This window comes from Rhinopithecus bieti, unplaced genomic scaffold (genome assembly GCF_001698545.2).
Source record: "Rhinopithecus bieti isolate Rb0 unplaced genomic scaffold, ASM169854v2 scaffold_1467, whole genome shotgun sequence".
NCBI classification, from domain to species: Eukaryota; Metazoa; Chordata; class Mammalia; order Primates; family Cercopithecidae; genus Rhinopithecus; species Rhinopithecus bieti.
In genome coordinates, this window is record NW_016803692.1 from 3,765,111 (window position 1) to 3,784,460 (window position 19,350).

Genomic DNA, 19,350 nt, shown 5'->3' on the forward strand with positions numbered 1-19,350 from the left:
TTAAAAAAGTTTTTTTTTTTTTTTTTTTTTTTTTGAGATGGAATCTCACTCTGTTGCCCAGGCTGGAGTGCAGTGGCATGATCTTGGCTCACTGCAACCTCCACCTCCTGGGTTCAAGCAATTCTCCTGCCTCAGCCTCCCAAGTAGGTGGGATTACAGGCATGCACTGCCACGCCCAGCTAATTTTTTTTTTGTATTTTTAGTAGAGATGGAGTTTCAACATATTGGCCAGGCTGGTCTTGAACTCCTGACCTTGTGGTCCGCCCACCTTGGCCTCCCAAAGTGCTGGGATTATAGGCGTGAGCCACTGCAACTGGCCTCAAGAAGTTTCTTTTTATCATTGCTGAATACCTCAAAAGGGCTATCTACTTTTTATTTCTTAAATTTAATGTATATATGAATTGCCTAGGGATCTTGTTAAATTCAAGATACATTAATAAAGTTATTGTGGTATAGTAAAAAGACAGACAAATAGATCAATGAAATTAAATATATATATTCTTTTTTATCCCTTTTACTTCTAACTTATTGTTTATACTTATGCTTTATACATAAAACATCTCTCTTATAAACTCTATAGCATTAGTTCTTGCTTTTTTATTCTGTTTGATAATCTCTGCCTGTTAATTGGAGTGTTTTGTTCACTTTACACTTAATAAAATTTTTGATGTTGAGGTTACAGCTACTATTTTGCTATTTGTTTTCTTCCATCTATTTTTTTTGTTTTGTCTCTTTTTTGTTGTTGTTCCTTTGTTTCTCCTTTTCTTCCTTCTTTTGAATTTGTTGAGAATTTTTTTATTATTTTAATTTTTATTTTATTTAATCTTATTTTGAGACAGGGTCTCACTTTGTTGCCCAGGCTGGAAGGCAGTGGCGCAACCTCTGCTCACTGCAACCTTCACCTCTTGGGTTCAAGCAATTCTCCCACCTTAGCTTCCCAAGTAACTGGGACTACAGTCGTACGCCACTACCTCCGGCTAATTTTTGCATTTTTTGGTAAAGACAGAGTTTCACCACGTTGTCCAGGCTAGTTTCGAATTCCTGACCTCAAGTCATCTGCCCACCCAGCCTCCCAAAGTGCTGGGATTATAGGCATAAGCCACCACACCGGGCTCAAGAATTTTTTAATATTTTGTTTTATTTCCTCTATTGGATTGAAAACTATATGTTGTTATTTTATTTTGGGTGATCTAGGGACTGAAATATGCATCCTGAGCTTAGCAGAATCTACTATGATTTCACATCACTACATGTGTAGTGTAAAAAACCTACAAAGCAAATTTTCTGCTTTCCAATATGTTCTTTGCACTGTTGTCATACTTCTACATAAGTTAAGAGCTCCATGGTAAGTTTTATTATTTTTGCTTTAAATAATCAATTGTCTTTAAAAGAAATGAAATAAAGGTTGACATTAGAGTAATTCTAGAAAACTTCCTAGGTTTACTCTGATTACTGCATTTTCCAAATGTCGTATGTGAAGTCCTTTACAGGCCCTATCTGCTGGGTTGGATGAAGCAATCCTTGAGGGAAGTCACCGCTATAGTCCTGTTGGCTATCCCTCAGAATCTCTTCAAAATTCACCCTGGAGAAGGAGAAGAGAAAGATGCTTAGAGAGGAAGGGAAATACTGGCAAGGGGATGGGGAGAATGAAACCACTTTAAGACTGTATTTTAAAGGCTCGTTAAGCTTCACTTTTAATGCAGTATAATTTGAAGAGATATATTTTCTTTTGGAGGCAAGTTTTAAGACACTAGGGGTTTAGTTCACCAGAGAGATGCTGGTAATTATATTTGAATTGTCAGTAATTCTAGTTCCATCACCAGAAAGCAAAATGCCAGTAGTAAAAGATGACTCTTTACTTGAAATCTGCGGGGAAGAAAGAACTTTGCTTCTCTCAAGGTCATCTGGTGTTCAAAGAAAATGTATCATTGATGATTTAATAATATATAACATGAGAAATTGCATTAGTATAATTATGTTACATTTTATCATCTTATTTTTTATGTAGAGAACAGATTGCCTTAAATCTGCAAGTATCATATTTGAGTTAAAATTGCATTCAACATACCATAAATATATACTTCCTAATCATTTAAATGTTTGCAATCATTGTGTATCTCAGTTAAAATATATGTTCACATTATACTTTAAATTTCTATTTCCTTTGGACATTATTGTATTTTGCAAGAACAGAAAGATTATCTAAAAATTTTCTGTAGTGATAATGGAAACCATGTTAACATCTGAATCATGTTCAATGTGAAAAGAGAATTGGGGCCAATTTAATAGTTAGTACCCTTTCTTGGCAGAGAATGATAGAACACTGTTGTAAAAGGACTGCTTTCTTTTTAAATCTGCAAAGCGTTACTAAGTACCATAGTCCCTCGCCTTTGGAAATACCATGGCTTTTTGGGTCACCAGCTGTGTATTATATACCAATGGAGAGTACAACTCATGGCCATTTTTTGCATTCTTAGTGCTATTCATGGCTATTTCTTTACCTCATGAGCTGTATGACACCTTTTATTTAAAGCAGTCCTCATGTTTGTGATCACTGTGCATCAGGTTATCAGGTCTGTGGCTGGCCTTCCAGTTGTTCATCAGTCTGAGCTCACGAAAAGCAGACACAATTGGCAGAGTCATTGTGCTGTTCTGTTAGATTAAGTTATCCTGGTGGTATCCAAAAAATTTCTGGTGTAAGAATTATTTTTTTCTGTTTTGAATTAATGAAGCAGAAACACAAACTGTGAATATTGTCTGTAAATAGCCTTTATTCTTTTATGCAAAAGGTCCTTAATGTTAAGGCCTGCAAGAAAATAGTATGTGTTATATTAGTGTTATAATATTAGTGTTCATGCAGAATGATGGCGGGAAAACCAGCTAGGTTTTATTTCTTACTGGTTATTATTGGTTGATGAATTCCTGTGAAGGTTTATGGCATTAGGTTAAATCATATGAAATTGCTATTTGTGTAGACAATTTCATATGACTCAACCTAACAGGAAACAAAGCAGCTTCAGTTCTAGGATACAAGATATAATTCAATTAATTCGCTCTACATCATTGTGAGTCTGCTGCAAATATCTTAAATTAATACATATAACTTAAAAATTGGAACTGGAAAGGCAAGATTTGTTTTCCTTTTATTCTTACTTTGCTTTTACTCTGTGTCATTGCTCTCTTGCTTTCAAGGAAAATACAGACTCTATATATAGAACATCTCCCGACATTTGCCATTCTGTAGGTCTTGAGGGGTAAACAAGTAAGAACACAAATATTACTTACTTAGTTGTGGGTTAAAGTCATCCTTCTATTATTCTAACAATAACTTAAACTTGCAGCCCTTCCTTAGTGAATTTTCACGAATTCTCTTCTCTCTAAAGAAGACTATTTCATCACAGAAATATATTAGAGGTATTAAAATGCCTTTCCCCTCTCTCTTCTTCCATATTTCTCCATTTGCAGTTTCATCTGTATGGAAAAGGAGCTCTGGTTGCTTTGGCCAAGACTTTTCAGTAGCAAATGCTTCAAAATACAAAGCAAGAGCTATTTTCAAGAAAGACCTTCTAAATTTGTATTAGGTAAGTTAAATTGTAGATGTCCTCCTTTACAACTAGAAGTAAATACATTTGATTTAATTATATTAATCAAAATGTACTTGCGTTCAAGTGTTCTTACATGTCAATACTCCTGGATAGATTTAAATTACATTGACAGAAAACATCCATTTCCTCACATTTTCAAATACCAAGCAAGCAGCAGAACCTGGTCTTTAGCATGGTTGTATTTGAAAAAAATGTAATCCAGCCAAGGCTGATCTTGTTTTTCCTTTATGCTTTAAGCCAGAAGCAATTACTTTTCATTTCAAGATTAAGCGTCTGTAACGTTGCCACTCGTCGCTGAGGCTCCTGGTTTCAGCATGTCTCCTTGGTTCCCAGCCAGCTCTGGGTGTTCAGGTAGCAGCTGTGGCTGGGAGTGTCTCTCCAGCCCACATTCCTTGGCCATGAATTTTGCAGCCCTGTTTATCTGATGAAGACCTCCCAGTAGTGAATTGCTCATGACATTGTCACACAAACCTTAATGAATGATATGGAAAGATACCCAATATTTTTCCTCCTGGAATGCCTACCAATCATCAGTGTCCCAGCCCCTTCACTCCAGCTGATCACCGCAAAGGTTTGGTACTGAGATCCAGTGAGACGTTTGTCCTGCAAAAACCACATTCTCACTGGATGCCTACAAGTCCTCTCTATGGGACTGTTACCCAAGCCTGTTTAGAGAATTTTCAACAATTACATCTGCCCATTTGCTGAGTTTCACTACTCTACACTAATTATTGACTTCAATTTATATTTTTAATGTACAATTGCTATCACCAACTTCAGTGCATGAAGACCTCTCTTCCTTCTCTTCAAACCCATGACTTTGCTTGGGATAACAGGGATAGCTTTATAGCATGGCTTTCTCATTATTTCATGTGTCTTCATTTTGCTTTCCCAAGTCAGATTGTAAATTCCTTGAGAAAGGAGGCCCTGAAAACTAGAAATACCTATACAGACAGATAGTTAAAAAAAAAAAAAAAAAAAAAAAAAAAAAAAAAAAAAAAAAATTGGACAGAAAGACATTTGTTGCTCTAAGAATCCAGAAAATTTGCCTTAACACGTTCAGAAGAGATCTTTGGCTACAATATACAACTCCTCTCCTTTCCCCCGCCTGCCCTCTGCTGGAACTGCTAATGAGCAGTAAGATGGCAAAAGCAGGACATTGTATGGGAAATGTGGGAAAACAGGGGCTAGTTTGACTAGAAGGCAAGTTGAGTAACTGTGATTTGTAAGTCCACAATGGGGATCTTTGAAGTCCTTCATGATGTGCCTCTGTATGACTAGCAACCTCCTCACAAGACTCTGTGGTTCACTGTGCACAGAGATATGATTCGGCCTGCCTGCCTGAGATAGACCAAGTGGCCTTGTGTGTTCTCTTCCTCCTCTGTGCTTGTTTCATCTGCAGAACCATCTGATGGATGGCAGACAGCTGAACCAGGTACTGCCCCTTCCCAAACACAAATGCCCTCCCCACTCACCATTCCCCAGAGCCTTCACCACCTTCATCTATGAAAGGCATTTACTAGGGTCTAGCAACACTGCCAATTTGGTAATGCAAAGCAGGAGATAAGTGTGAAACTCTAGACTGGTTTACTGTTTCAAAGGGCAGCAGGATGTGACAGCTGCTGAGGCAGCCCTTTGCCCTTGGAGAGGAGAAGCACGAGTGTAATCACTAGATGACCTCTCCCTCCTGCTGTCTCCTGGGTGGTAGGGACAGTCTCTCTCCCAACCCCACTCTTGGTCAGGTGGCTACATATTATGAAAAAGAGGAGGAAAAACATGTTTTTGCTTTTAAAATTATTATTAAGAGAGAGTACTCTTTGGGGAACCAGAATCCATTAGCTGAATTCATTTCAGTATCTATGGTTAATTAAGTTAGGCAGCCTTAACGCAATTTTATTATGTAGCCTTTAAGAGCTGTTCTGGTAAATGCCCATCCTATAAATACTAGCACTACTTTATATGTGTGATATCCTTTTTGGAAGGGTAAATCTGAATTATTATCCAGATATTAATCTGCACACAACCCCATCCAGACAATGCAAAGATGCTTCCTCATATTTTGAACATTGTTCAATACATTCAGAAGGGGGAAAAACCGCTCAGATATGACTTTCTACAATTTTAAGTCAGTGGATAAGTCAGCCTGGTTGCATCCCAAAACATACTTTTGAACATCAATTTCACCTTACTCCTGACCAAGTAATTGATTTCTACATTTCATTCTGTAAATTAAACGCTAGACTTTGAATTACTAGAAGAAATACACAGCCAATAAACCTTTCTTATAAAATGACAGTATTTTAATTTATTAGATGCGTTAGCATGTATTCATGCCTAAGATTTCATCAATCAATTTTCCATTTTAAAAAGCAGTCTCTGGAAGCAACAGTGGAGAGATGCTGAGTTCCAAAAGCAATGTTGTGAAAGGCAGCAGGTCTAGCGTTCCAGGCACATGCTTAACAAAATTCTAGTCAATAACCATGTGGCTCCAAGTATAAACCCACATTTTTTAAAGTATCTGCCTTCTGAACTGACTCTTTTGGAATGTCAAAATTTTAAAAAGAAAATATTTAAATTTCTCTATTTAAGAGGTGTGCTGTGTTTGTTCAATATTGGAGCAACCTCTGATATTATTTTAAAATATTTATTTTGCCACTTTGACAGCCTTCTACACTGCCATTGGGTTTTGGTTTTGTTTACAGTACTAAATTTCAATAGTTGGCTTCAGATTAAATGCATATTCGTATGTTGTGGTGATTTTATTAATTAGTTGCTTTTGAAAAATCTTTTAAGCCGAAAGTCACTCCAAAATAGAAACTCTAAGAATCACTACCACCAAGTTAAATTTAAGTCATGTACTCATTTCATTCAGTCATCAAAAATATATTTAACACACAGGACTTGACTAACTTATCCCTAAACAAGGTAGGCATAGCACCTGGGGCCCACAATACTTTTAGAGGCCTATAAAAACAGTCTTGTAAATCAGAAGAAAAAAATATTTTTTTCTTTGAAAATCAGAAGAAAAAGATAAAATTTTAGGTCAAAGAAAGTATATATAATATTAATATATTCATTTTCATACCAGCATGATCATAAAATATAATTTTAAATATTTTTTTAATGAAGGAAGGGGCCCACGAAGGCAAAAGTTTCCAGGACCCATAAAATGATAATGCAACCCTTCATGACATATGCCAAGTTTTATCTATGCTAGATTCTAGGTGTAAGAAGATACGTAGGGCACAGTTTCTGTACCCAAAGCACTCATAGTCTAATGAAGAAAATGGACATAAAACAGGCAGTTCACAATGTGGTTGGTTCCCTTGAAATTGTTTGAAAGAGTAATTACAAGCGGAAAAACACAAGGGTTTTACTACAAAATGTCATTTAACACATAGACTTGGCCTTATGTTTCTTTCAGTTAAACTCATACAAAAATTAGGTTTATATATATATCTTAATGCTACATAGACAGTGTAAGTATATATGTGTGTTCATCTTAAACATTACTGATATTGCCATTCAGATCTGTAAGTCAGAATGTTCATTATTTTATAAGTACTGTCCATCAAAAGGACCACAAAGGAAATTCCACGTGCTGGTATCAATGGTCCAATGAGGAAAATGAGAAGTGAAATCTAGTTCTCCCTAGCTTAGCAATGCTTACCTATGTCCTTTCAAGTTTTACCAAGATTTCAGAAATGGAACAGAATCCTGGCTGCACTTTCCCTCTTCATAAAATTTCACATATATGTGAGATGCAGCATTTATTTTTTTTCTATTACTGTTTCTAATTCCAATAATTTGGGTAGTCACAATGTTCCCCTAAACCTAAGTCTTCCTTGTTAATATTTGAGTCCATTTTGCATTTTTTGATTGTCAATTAGAGAATGATTTCTGAACATTTTCTATTTTAGAGCAATTTTACCTTCATTATCTTATTACACACACAAAAGCTTTTTGAATAAGTAGGACATCATAGGACATTCAAAAGAACACAGACTCAGACAAGCCTGGGTATAAATCTCAATTCTGCCAATAAAGCTGTATTACTTTGGTCACTTCATTTAACCTCATTTGCATCTCAGCTTCCTCATCCATAAAATGAGGATCATTATGCGTGTCTCATAAAGTTGCCATAAGAATTAGGATAATGTATGTTAAGTGTTAGACCAGCACCTGAAATTTAGTAGAAGCTAAATAAGTAGCTGCTATTATTATTTGCCATATTTTATAAATTAGGAAACTGAAGCATAGACATATTCCTCATGCCAGTATAGGGGGTTAGGGCACCTAGTTATTACAGGCAAACTGCAGACTTTGTTTTGAACAAGGCTTATTGAAAATGAGGGTATACACTACAAAGTACAGAAGAAAAAGATGCAGAAAAAACACTGACATCAAACCAACCAGATAACCAATATATGTTTATTGGGCACCTTGTAAGTATAAGACATTCTGTGTACAAGTTGGGCTACTTTGCAAATGACAGAATTCCAACTTGATCATGCAAAAAAGAGAATTTGCTGACTGATGTCACCCAAACACAGAATGTGGACAGCTGGTCCTATGGATGTCTGGACTCAGTGGCAAGTACACTTTTAGGGCTTATACTCTCTATTTCTGATGTATGTTTCCAGTTATCTTTGCAGATGAGCTTTCTCCATGCCATGGGGAACATGAATCCTAGCAACTATGATCTCTCATCTCATCCTAACTAAGCAGTTCTACCAGCAAAGAAAGAGGATTTCTTTGTCTTTGTCTGCAGTTTGAAAACAATCCTAAAAATCACTTGCATTGAACCAATAGGTCACATACTCTTCCCTAAGCCAATCACCAAGCCAGGAAGATGGGGTAATATAATTGGTCCAGTTAAGAGTACATGACATGTTAGGAACTTGAGACCAGCGTGGCCAACATAGTGAAACCTCATCTCTACAGAAATACAAAAAAACTAGCTAGGTGTGATGCACACACCTGTAGTCCCAGCTACTTGGGTGGCTGAGGTGGGAGGATCACTTGTGCCTGGGAGGCAGAAGTTGCAGTGAGTGGAGATCGCACCACTGTACTCCAGCCTGGGTAAAGACCAAGACCGTCTCAAAAAAAAAGAAAAAAAAGGAGTACATGTTACTGTTGTCATTAGAATAGAGGGAAGTGTATTGGGTGAGCAAAAATCATAACCTTTACCTTCAATGAGTTATAATAGAAAAATTAATATTTTAATGGTAGAGTTGGCTCAAAGAGCCAAGAGGCCAGAATCTCAGAATGTCTGGCTGAGATGCCATGAGCCCTGAGCGGACATGTCACATGGACTGCTCAGCCAGGAAGGGAGGCCTATCATACTTTTGTCCCCCACTTGTGTTATCTCATAGATTACAGACTTAAATTTATTTCTTAATATGCATACTATTTAAAGAAGGAAGTTATAAACATTTGGGCATTATCTTAGAGAAAGCAGAACTTTCTAAAGAGAGTGACTAGAGGCTGGACCACAGACTAACATCCCTGTTGGTTGAAAAATTGCAGGCTGTCTTGTCCTGTTGGAAAGCATATTCTGACAGATTGCTTAATGCTTTTCCTTCCTGTAGCATGGGCTTGGGGGAGTGGTACTCAAAGCAGACTTACACATTGGATTGTATAGTGAATGAACTTTTTTTAATGGCTTTGCTGGGTTTATTTAAGACATTGAACTGTTTGCCCTTGTCTCCAGTAATTCAATGACTACTCATCATTACATTAGTGGGAGAACTATTATACTGTATTAGAGATACGGAGATCTTGTGACTGGGTGAGGAGTCAGTGTTTTGACTTTTTATGCCAACATCATTATTTTCCCACTCATTTCACATTTCTCCTGTCAGTTTAGCCCTCAATTCAAGGTTACCTTGATTACTTTCAGGTCTTTTAGTCGTGAATCTTTCTAAACTATTTTTACCTCAAGATGTTCCTATCTTTTCATGTACTCACTTTGTCTTCTTTTCTGTCTCAAAATTAGAGGTTTTCCTAGTCTTTTCCAGCACTATATTCTTCCCTCTTCCACCTCCTTGGAAAACTAACTTCATTCATTACTTCATCTTCTATTTGCATTTTCAACTATCCCTCTTCATTGTGTCTTTCTCCACTTATGCACCACAAGCCTACCTCTTGAAACAGTATCAAATGAGATCATGTATGGGAAAGTGCTCTGTTACTCTGAAGTGGAATATAAATATGGAATAATATCATAATCCTGTCTTTCTTCTTCCCTCCATGATCATTTTAAAAAACCATCACTATAAAGTATTTTTTAATTTTACTATATCACTGTTCAACTCATTACCTAATGTCTTAAAATCTGACTCTGTCTCCTAAAATACTATGTTGGGGGTTCATAACTTTATCTTCCAGTATTTGATGCAGTTAACTACATCCTCCTTCCTTGGTTTCTGTAACCTCATAACCTTGGTTTACCTCCTCTCCCTTTAACCATTCCTCTTTCCTTCAATGTCCATCTTTTCCCTTCTACCTCTAAATGTGAGTAGTATCTATCATTCTGTCCTTGCTTCTCTCCCTCTCTCTCTGATTTTCATAAATACTCCTTGAAACCACGAACAAATTCTTTTCTTCAACCTCTGTTAATTGCCTGCTGAGAATTTTAACTTACATGTCCCACAAGCCCCCAAAGAAAATGTATTTTAAAATAAACTCTTACCCCACTCCAAATATCTTCCACCTTATCTCAGCCAACAGTGTTACTCTTTTACTGAGTCACCTAGGCTTGAAACCCTAGTTCTGTGATTGATTTTTTCCTCCTCCTTATCCCTGAATCTAATTTCAGCCATATTTTACAGATATTTACTCTGTCTCTGCCTTCTCTTCCTTCAGGTAGTGATAGTTCAGGCTGCTGGGATAGCACATAGCCTATTATTTTTGCTTTCAGTGGGGTTGTCCAAACGTATTTCGTGGTCATACTCTTTTTCCCTTCTTTGTTCCTTAGCCCTTTTCTGGACTGAATAACCATTTTAACTTTATTCACAAAGACCACTAAATCTTCTATGCTAATATTTTCTCAAAACTTCCACTAAACATGTTTAGAATGACTAGAATGGCCTCTATAACATGCTTGGTAAGTAACAGCTGGGCGCAAGTTGACTATTGTTTGTAAGTAGTGACATGACAAAAATACATTTCATAGCTATATGTCTTTATTAATTTGCATTTTCAAATACAGTCAGCATCTTCATATTAGCAGATTCAACTGCGCTTGATTCAGAATGCTGAAATTTTGAGGATCTAAAGACATGCTAATGAATATACACTGAACATGTTGCCTGAGTTTTAATACTTTTTCACCAATCATCAGAATATAATTCTAGTTTATGTCTAAACTCATCAGAAACATCACCTTTCAGGCTCTAGGATTCTAGCTCTCTAACCTTGTTTCTACAGATCCCATTAGCAAAAAAATGATTAAGGAAAGCTTCAGTTTTCCCAGTGTTGACATTAAGGGTATTTGATGCCACAGTAGCATACTGTGCAACTGTAAAAAGAATAGAGAAGCTCTTTATGTGTCTATATGGAAAGATCTCTATTAGGAAATGAATGTTCATGTCTCCCTCAGAATTCATGTGTTTAAGTCCTAACCCTCAATTTGATGATGATATTTGGAGATGAGGCCTTTGGGATGTAATTGGGGTTAGACGAGGTTATGAGGGTGGGACTCTCATGATGTGATTAGTGCCTTTATAAGAATAGATGCCAGAGAGCTTGCTGGTTCTCTCTCTGCCATGTGAGGACATGGCGAGAAGGCAGCCATCTGAAAACCGGGAAGAGAGCCCTCACCAGAATCTGACCATGCTGGCGCCCTGATCTTGGACTTTCATCCTCCACACTGTAAGAAAATTAATTTCCATTGCTTAAACCACCCAAACTATAGTCTTTTGTTATGGCAGTCTGAGCTGACTAATATATCTCCAAGATTATTATTATTATTATTATTTTGAGACAGTCTTGCTCTGTCACCCAGGCTGGAGTCCAGTGGTGTGATCTCACCTCACTGCAATCTCCACCTCCTGGTTCAAGTGATTTGCCTGCCTCAGCCTCCTGAGTAGTTGGGGTTACAGGTGTGCACCACCACACCTGGCTAATTTTTTGTATTTTTAGTAGAGACGGAGTTTCACCATGTTGGGCAGGCTGGTCTCAAACTCCTGACCTCCAGTGATCTGCCTGCCTCAGCTTCCCAAAGTGTTGGGATCATAGGTGTAAGCCACCACACCTAGCCTCTAAGATTTATTTTTAAGTGGGGGAGAAAAGGGTGCCAAAGTATATGGCAATGGGAGTTAAAAAAAAAAGAGAAAATATAGTTGTACTGGCTTGCATATATATTTTTTAAATCTTGGGAAGTGTAAATGAGAAACTGATAATGTTGGTTACCTGTTTTGTGGGGATAGGCAGATAGAGAATAGGGGAGGAAAGGAGACATTGCTGTATAACTTTTTATACTATTTGATGCTTGAACTATGTGAATGTGCTACCAGTTCAAGAAATTAAATAAATAAAATTTACTTTTTTAAAGAAATAAAACAAAAACTTTAATAACAAAACATTTAATTTGGAAAATAAGATTATATTCAAAGAAGAAAAATACTGATTATGTTGAAAGAGAATGGCTGCCTAGCAGAATAACTAAAGCAGAAGTTTACATTTGATGCAGGCACAATTTGAACAAGATGAAGGAATAGGAGCAGATGTATTAAATAGCTTTCCCAGTCAGCTCTTTAATAACCCCCATGACAGTGTAGACAGTTGTTATTTTCTACTATCCTTTTCTTGGATCTGGCTACTGCCAGCAGAGCTGGAACTGCCCACATGACATGTATTCAATTGAAAGGTGACAACCACAAGTTCTCAATACTCTCAGTAATGCTCAGATGGTGCCTGAAAGTAACACCTTCTCCTTCAACTTCCCTTGGTTGGAGGTCCTAAGTACAAGGAGAGCAACTACTGAGAAAAGGACGCAGTCATCCATTTGAAAGAGGTTAATGTCTCGTCCAAGAACACGAATGTAACTTTTCTCACAACCTACTTTGGCCAATTAAACATCCAATTGTGTTACAGACACTATATCATATTGCCTCAGAGCATTGTCCTTACGTAGTTCTGATCATTTTATTTCTGTTTAATATCTATCAAAGAATTATTCTCCATTAGTTTCAGGGTAAAATCCAAATTTCAAAATACGATATTCAAAGACTCTGGTCATCAGGCTTCGGCCTATCTCTCTACCCACATTTGCTCATTTTGAGCTGTTTTGCCATGAGCCCAAAGTGCTTTTCTTTCTCAGACCTCCATACCTTTTTAAATGCCATTTTCATTGCCTGGACTACCCTTCTATTTCTTCCTTTTGATGATGCTTTTCCAAATTAAAGTGAGTGTTCTTTGTCTAATATCACCCTGTATTTATTGCATACCATTGAGATTCTCTATGTACTTGTCCTTTCTATCAGACTCGAGAAGTTCAGGGACCATGGCATATTCATTTTGCATCTCCAGTGCTGGCATCCAGTAAGCATTTGATGGTTGAATGAATGAATAAATATGTAGTCTAGCTGAAGTTTTAAAGACAGAACATTGTAGTACCCTATAATAAAATCCTAACCAAGGCTTAGGAAAAGTGCCTTGCAGGAGGATTCTAACTCTGCATTTTAAGAGTGTAATTCAACCTCAGATTGACTTGTAAGAGCTGAATGCTGTCAGGACAATTCTCCCTGAGCCTTTTGATTTTTTGGAAGGCTTTCAATTTTGCAGATTTGTGTGTGTGTAGTTTGAAAACTCTGGTGAGCAATGCCATACTGAGGTAGTTCTTTGACAATCTCCTCTGTTTAAGAGCGTTTTACTTCTCATATTCTAAAGCATAGATGACAGCTTGCAATCCAGTGGATTTTCATCCTTATCTCCTGAAAACCACATTTCTTAGGCATTGTGGTAGCAAGTTCCATATCAGTGAAAATCATCCCACGGAAGTGAGTCTTCAGCTCAAACCTCAGATCCACATTTGCTTGTGAGAGAGCAACAGGGACAGCAGGGCAAACTCAACAACTTTGTAGTTAGATGTCTTTCTCATGTGTCTTTCTCAAAGATGTTCTTTTAAAATGTGAAATTTCCAGAAAAATCTAACAGTTTCTAGCCAAAATAGTTCACTTCCCAAGCTAAAGGGGTTGATCTTGGTGGGCTTCAGTTGTGTCAATAGGCCACTAGTGAGGCAGACTTCAGGGATAAGCCATCTTTTGTTAATTCAGTTCACTCTGAACAAAACAGACAGAATGAATGCTTGAACCCCACCTATTTAGACATGCTTGCATAAACATGGCTTCATAATAGTTTGTTTTCAGAGTCCACTGACTTTAATTGTCCTACGGATGCTGTTTAAATGCCTCCATTGATAAATTTAATGTGTTAGTGCTCATTTTCTATAGTAATGAGCATAGTCACAAGCCTGAGTTCAGTATACATTTGAGCAAAATCCTGGCACTAATCTCAATATAAATAGCACATTTGATCTTACTGACATGTGGCTGAAGGCAAAACGTAAATCCAACAAAATTTGCAGGACTTTAGTTCTGAAGCCATTTTTTTGTAAAGTTTGGCGATAAAATGATAGGAATGCTGGAATATTTTCCCACTCTAGGATTTTAGTTATTCTGCAGTTACCAAATCGGCAAAATTTCTGGATTTGTCCTCCTCCAGGAAACACTGTCTTAATTAAATAATTAATTAAGTTCGTTTAAAAGCCAGTGATTCTCCTGTGATTTGCTTCCATAATTGCCTCTTTACTCATTAAAAAAAAAAAAAACTACCTAAGTTAACTCTTTTATTTGTTCTTAATATGATGCTTTACCTAGTCCATGCAATTGTTTCTCATATGGCTTAAATGTCTCTCTGTGTTGTCATTGTCGGTATCTGTAGAAAATTGTTAGGTCCCGAAAGGCAAGACCTGAGTATCCTTACTTTCTGTGGTGCCTACACAGCATTATATGATATTAAACAGGTAATAATTATTTTAGTGTGATGAAGACAGGAATCTATAGCATGCTAATTTAATGTGAATTTAACATCAAAACATTAAGTTACTGAAGCTCTGGTATGCTATTCATAGCACGCAGTAACCTATAACAGTTACTAAGAAGGGTTTATTATTATGTGAAAGCAGTTAATGAAATGTTCCAAATAGCCAACTTCCAATGACTCAGAGTACATGTGTCCCTTAAATTGCTCACCTGCTTTTGCTCTAGAGCTATGTTTCAGCCTTTATGTTTCCAGAAAGAGGCTGGAAAGGAGGTCAAATCAGCCAGCTTATACATTTTGGTGGTTCTGATGATAGGGTTACTGAGAGAGATGGTAATAATGATTGTTAAAACCATTATTTTTAGGGATTAATGTGGAATTTACATTTTGATGGTCAGTTTGCATCAGTAAATTGACATGCATTATCAAATGCACTGTTTGTAGAACTGTGGAGAAATTCCTTTTTCTATCAAAAGCTCTACATGGTTAGTCTGACTGTAGATCTTTTATCCACATGCTAGTCTTGATGGACTAGCAGAGCTCAGAGGAGCAAGCCTTAAACACAGAGCACAGTTTCCTAGAAGTAAAGAATTTAACCTTTGTTCTAGTCCTTCTTTCTGTCAGCCTCATCAGCAGGAAAACTGTCAAGGTTGATTTCAAATGAATCATCTTTGGCAGCATTTTTCCTCCTAAAACCACTTATCTGTCACTTCATGGAAATTGCTACTTGCCCTCAGTGGTATGCAATATTAGCACAGACATTACACATAATTCATTATACCACAAAGTTGAAATATATATATAATACATATAAATATATTATATATTAAACATAAGTAAATAGGTAGATAGATAAAATTTCTCCTGAACCAGCTATGTATCAATAAACTCAGCAGTTTTACAGTTAAGTTCTGAAACCACAGCCTTTTGGTCACTTGCCGTCAGTATTCTTCCAAGAGAGATTAAGAAATGTTTGGCCTAGAGGTAACCTTTAAAATGTACTGAGAAGTGCATTTTTGCCAGCTCTATTAATATTACTTCTACCTAGATGACCCACATATTCCTTGATATTCTTTAAATGTTTGCAAATTGGGTTTATAACATTTCCTCCTCCTTCAAAACAACCCCAGCCCCTTAGGCACTGTGTCTTTAAGACATAGATTAGAGAATTTTTACTCCTGGAGTGTGTATCTACAATCAAATATGATCATATGCTTTATTCTGAATTGAAATTAGCTTTATGACTTCTACAATCAGAGTGAGTGTTGGGCTTAATGAGTTGAGACTGGATAACAGAAGATGCATCTTCCACAGGCTGAGCACTGAGTCCCCATATTTCTCATACAGGTCTGCGAGCCATGGTCTGCAGTTCAGAAATCCAAAGGGCTCTGAAAAGCAAAAGTTTTAGTAACAAAATTTAGTGGCCAAAATTGATATGAAGCTTTATAGTCCCCATCCATCTCACTTAATGGAAATATGAATATGCTTGATTATGGGTTGCTGCCCAGGACCCACTGGGGGTGTTACACAGATATACTCGCCACATTACCTTCCTAAAATCCAAAAAGTGTCACATCTGGCATCAAATATTTTGGATAAGGAATTGTTAACTGTACCTTTCCTTAAAATACTAAAGATTTTTGACTGGGGAGAGTGAGCCAATCAGGTTTTTAAGTTCACGAAAGGCAAATCCTTCCAGCATGAGAAAACCAAGAAGAAGCAGGGCAGCTGCTAGGGAGATTCAATCCCTGTCCGGGTCAATTCTGTTAAGTTTGACAGCGAGTGACCTGGGGCCATCTTTGGTGACACAGGGGTGATGATCGGAGACCACTCACTTTCTCCAGTGGACCTGGGAACCCTCAGCTCCGTAGACAAGGGTCTTGATGAGGGCAGAAGTTTAGACTTTACAATGTAACAACCTCTCTGGTCCTTTTCTGTGTTCCTAGTTTTGCACAGATTTGTTTTTGAGTGTTGTTCAAAATAAGGGACAAAATAAGGGGAATATTATTTTTTAAGATAATTTTTTTTTTGACAGTCTCACTCTGTTGCCCAGGCTGAAGTACAGTGGCACGATCTCTGCTCACTGTAATCTCTGCCTCTCAGGTTCCAGTGATTCTCCTGCCTCAGTCTTCTGAGTAGCTGGGACTATAGGCATGTGCCACCATGCCCAGCTAGTTTTTGTATTTTTAGTAGAGATGGAGTTTCACCATTTTGGCCAGGCTGGCCTCGAACTCCTGACCTCAGGTGATCCGCCCGCCTTGACCTCCCAAAGTGTTGGGATTACAAGCGTGAGCCACCATGCCGGGCCAAAAATTCATTTTTATTATTGTCCCCTTCTTGCTTTTCTGTGAAAATCCTCATCCTAAGAAGTTTATATATTTTATATTAAATCATTTCCTATTGATTTTTGTTGTGATTTTCAAAGGTGGATTCCCACAGGTAAAATCTTAGCTATTGCCCAAGACATAGTAAAGGGTCACATGTATGAATTTTTATAATTGGAAGAAAACTCTGCCTTTGTGAGTGCACATGTCCATCCACATTTCATCCCTCCATCCCTCAAAACCCTAGTGAGGGGCATTAAAGAATGGTTTATGTATATGCAGTGTCTGTTAAGCATGCACTATGTATTTCATCCTCATTTACTGGGTCTGGGATTGAAGTTTTTAGCCAGCATGGACCTAACCTACTTTTTGAGATAAAATATACTGTTTTGTTACAGGCAAAATTCTGGTGTGGTGTGAATGCTGTGGGTCAGTCTGAATATATTTTTTTTTCTGTAATTTTATCATTATTATATGATTGCAATACCTGCTTTGTTTTTTAATTGGAAAGCAATCTTTTCTACTGTTGAAAGATATTTTTTGACAACTTGACCCTTCCTAGTGTTTAGTACTATGTTGAGGACTGCATCTTCCTGTTTTTTACATTATAGAGAACAAAATACTATTGATTTGAAAAATACATATGATTTGGTATCTCTGTCTTGGTTGCAGTGGTGATACAGAATTGGTTTCATTAACTCCTACATAGTTGGTAAGAAACTATCTTGGTAAGTTGGTAAGATCACTGATCAAGAAAGTGGGAAAACAAAACTTTAAAACTTCAATCCTCAGTAGAAAACAGGTTACATAAAGTCAATTTATAGGTAATCTATGTATATGCTAATGGGATTGGAAACAACCTTACAGAGCACATTACCTGATAAACTTGAGTGGAGTGGGTTTGGGAGAACAAACTAACAGGATTATTGTGTCTCCTAGTTGGTACATGGGAGCAACTGACATGCCCCGTTCAGAACTTAACTGTTAGTAACAGTGGCGGTAACAACACAAACCAGTGAGCAGAGATACAGCTCTTAGGCCAAGCTGGCCAGACTGTATGGCTAAAGGAAGTGACTGACCAGTGGCAGTGCTCAGCCAGACCAAGATGAGGAGGGAAGAGTCAATAAGCTTTCTGGAGGCTAAGGTGTTCTCATGGTGGGAAAGTGTGCCCCCAGCCTTCATGGATGAGTTATTGGTCTTAAAGTTGGTCTCCTCTTGTTAGGATTTCTCATTAAATAACCTGATAATACCTGGCTTTCCATGTAACTGCCTCTAGGAAAAAAAGTACTGTTCATGTTGACATAGGTATTTCAGTCTGCATGGTAAAAGTTCTATATCTTACTACAAAATAATAAACTAGCTGGTTTATAATGTGTAAAAAAGATTTTTGAGAAATCATTGGGGGTGTGGTATCATATTAAGTGATATCATTCATATGGGTAGTTGTTCTCATAACATCTTGTATGTAACTATAACACTTACCATAATGTACTAATCATTTGTTTTCAATCTTTTAATTTGGACTAGACATAACCCTTTCAGAGAGAAATTGTCTTTAGGCTGGGTAGGTGGCTCACATCTGTAGTCCCAACACTGTGGGAGGCCGAGGCAGGCGGATCACCTGAGGCCAGGAGTTCAAGACCAGTCTGGCTAACATGGTGAAACCCTGTCTGTACTAAAAATACAAAAAGTAGCTGGATGTGGTGGTGCACACTGGTCATCTCAGCTGTTCAGGAGGCTGAGGCAGGAGAATCACTTCAACCTGGGAGACAGAGGCTGCAGTGAGCTGAGATCACACCACTGCACTCCAGCCTGGGTGACAGAGCGAGACTCCATCTCAAAAAAAACACACAAACAAACAAAAAAAAAACCCAAGAAATGATTTTTATTATTTTATAAAGTATATGCTTCTTAAAGAAAAGTTGGAAAATACATAAATTTTAAAGAAAACAAAAATCACATATAATCCCACTTCTTAAAGATAACAAAAGTTGCTATTATATTTTGTTAAGCCTTTTCACCTATATATGTTCTTAAAATAAAACTGTGATCATACTAAAACATTATTTTCAAAAGCATTATTTTTGATGGCTACAGAATATCCCACAGGTATGGATGTACCATGATTTATTTAACTACTCTTTTATTATAGGGCTTTCCAATTGTTTCTGATTTTTAATTTTAATTTTATTTATTTATTTATTTATTTTTGAGACATAGTCTTGCTCTATCGCCCAGGTTGGGGTGCTGTAGCACTATCTTGGGTCACTGCAACCTCCATCTCCCCGATTCAAAGGATTCTTGTGCCTTAGTCCCCTGAGTAGCTGGGATTACAAGTGCTCGCCACCACGCCCAGCTCCTTTTTGTATTTTTAG

At 37.3% G+C, this 19,350-nt stretch overlaps 1 long non-coding RNA gene across 2 annotated transcripts in view; it reads left to right on the top strand.

Moving 5' to 3' along the window:
* The window catches only part of LOC108514724 (uncharacterized), a 120,480-nt gene that overhangs the window by 84,998 nt on the left and 16,132 nt on the right, over window positions 1-19,350 (top strand). Inside the window, exons 4-5 of one of the 2 annotated variants that reach the window (XR_001881313.1) lie at window positions 3,466-3,581; window positions 4,925-5,122. This is a non-coding gene — a long non-coding RNA (uncharacterized LOC108514724). Of the gene's footprint in view, window positions 1-3,465; window positions 3,582-4,924; window positions 5,123-19,350 lie in introns of those variants that run through there. The other variant, XR_001881310.1, reaches the window with a different exon arrangement.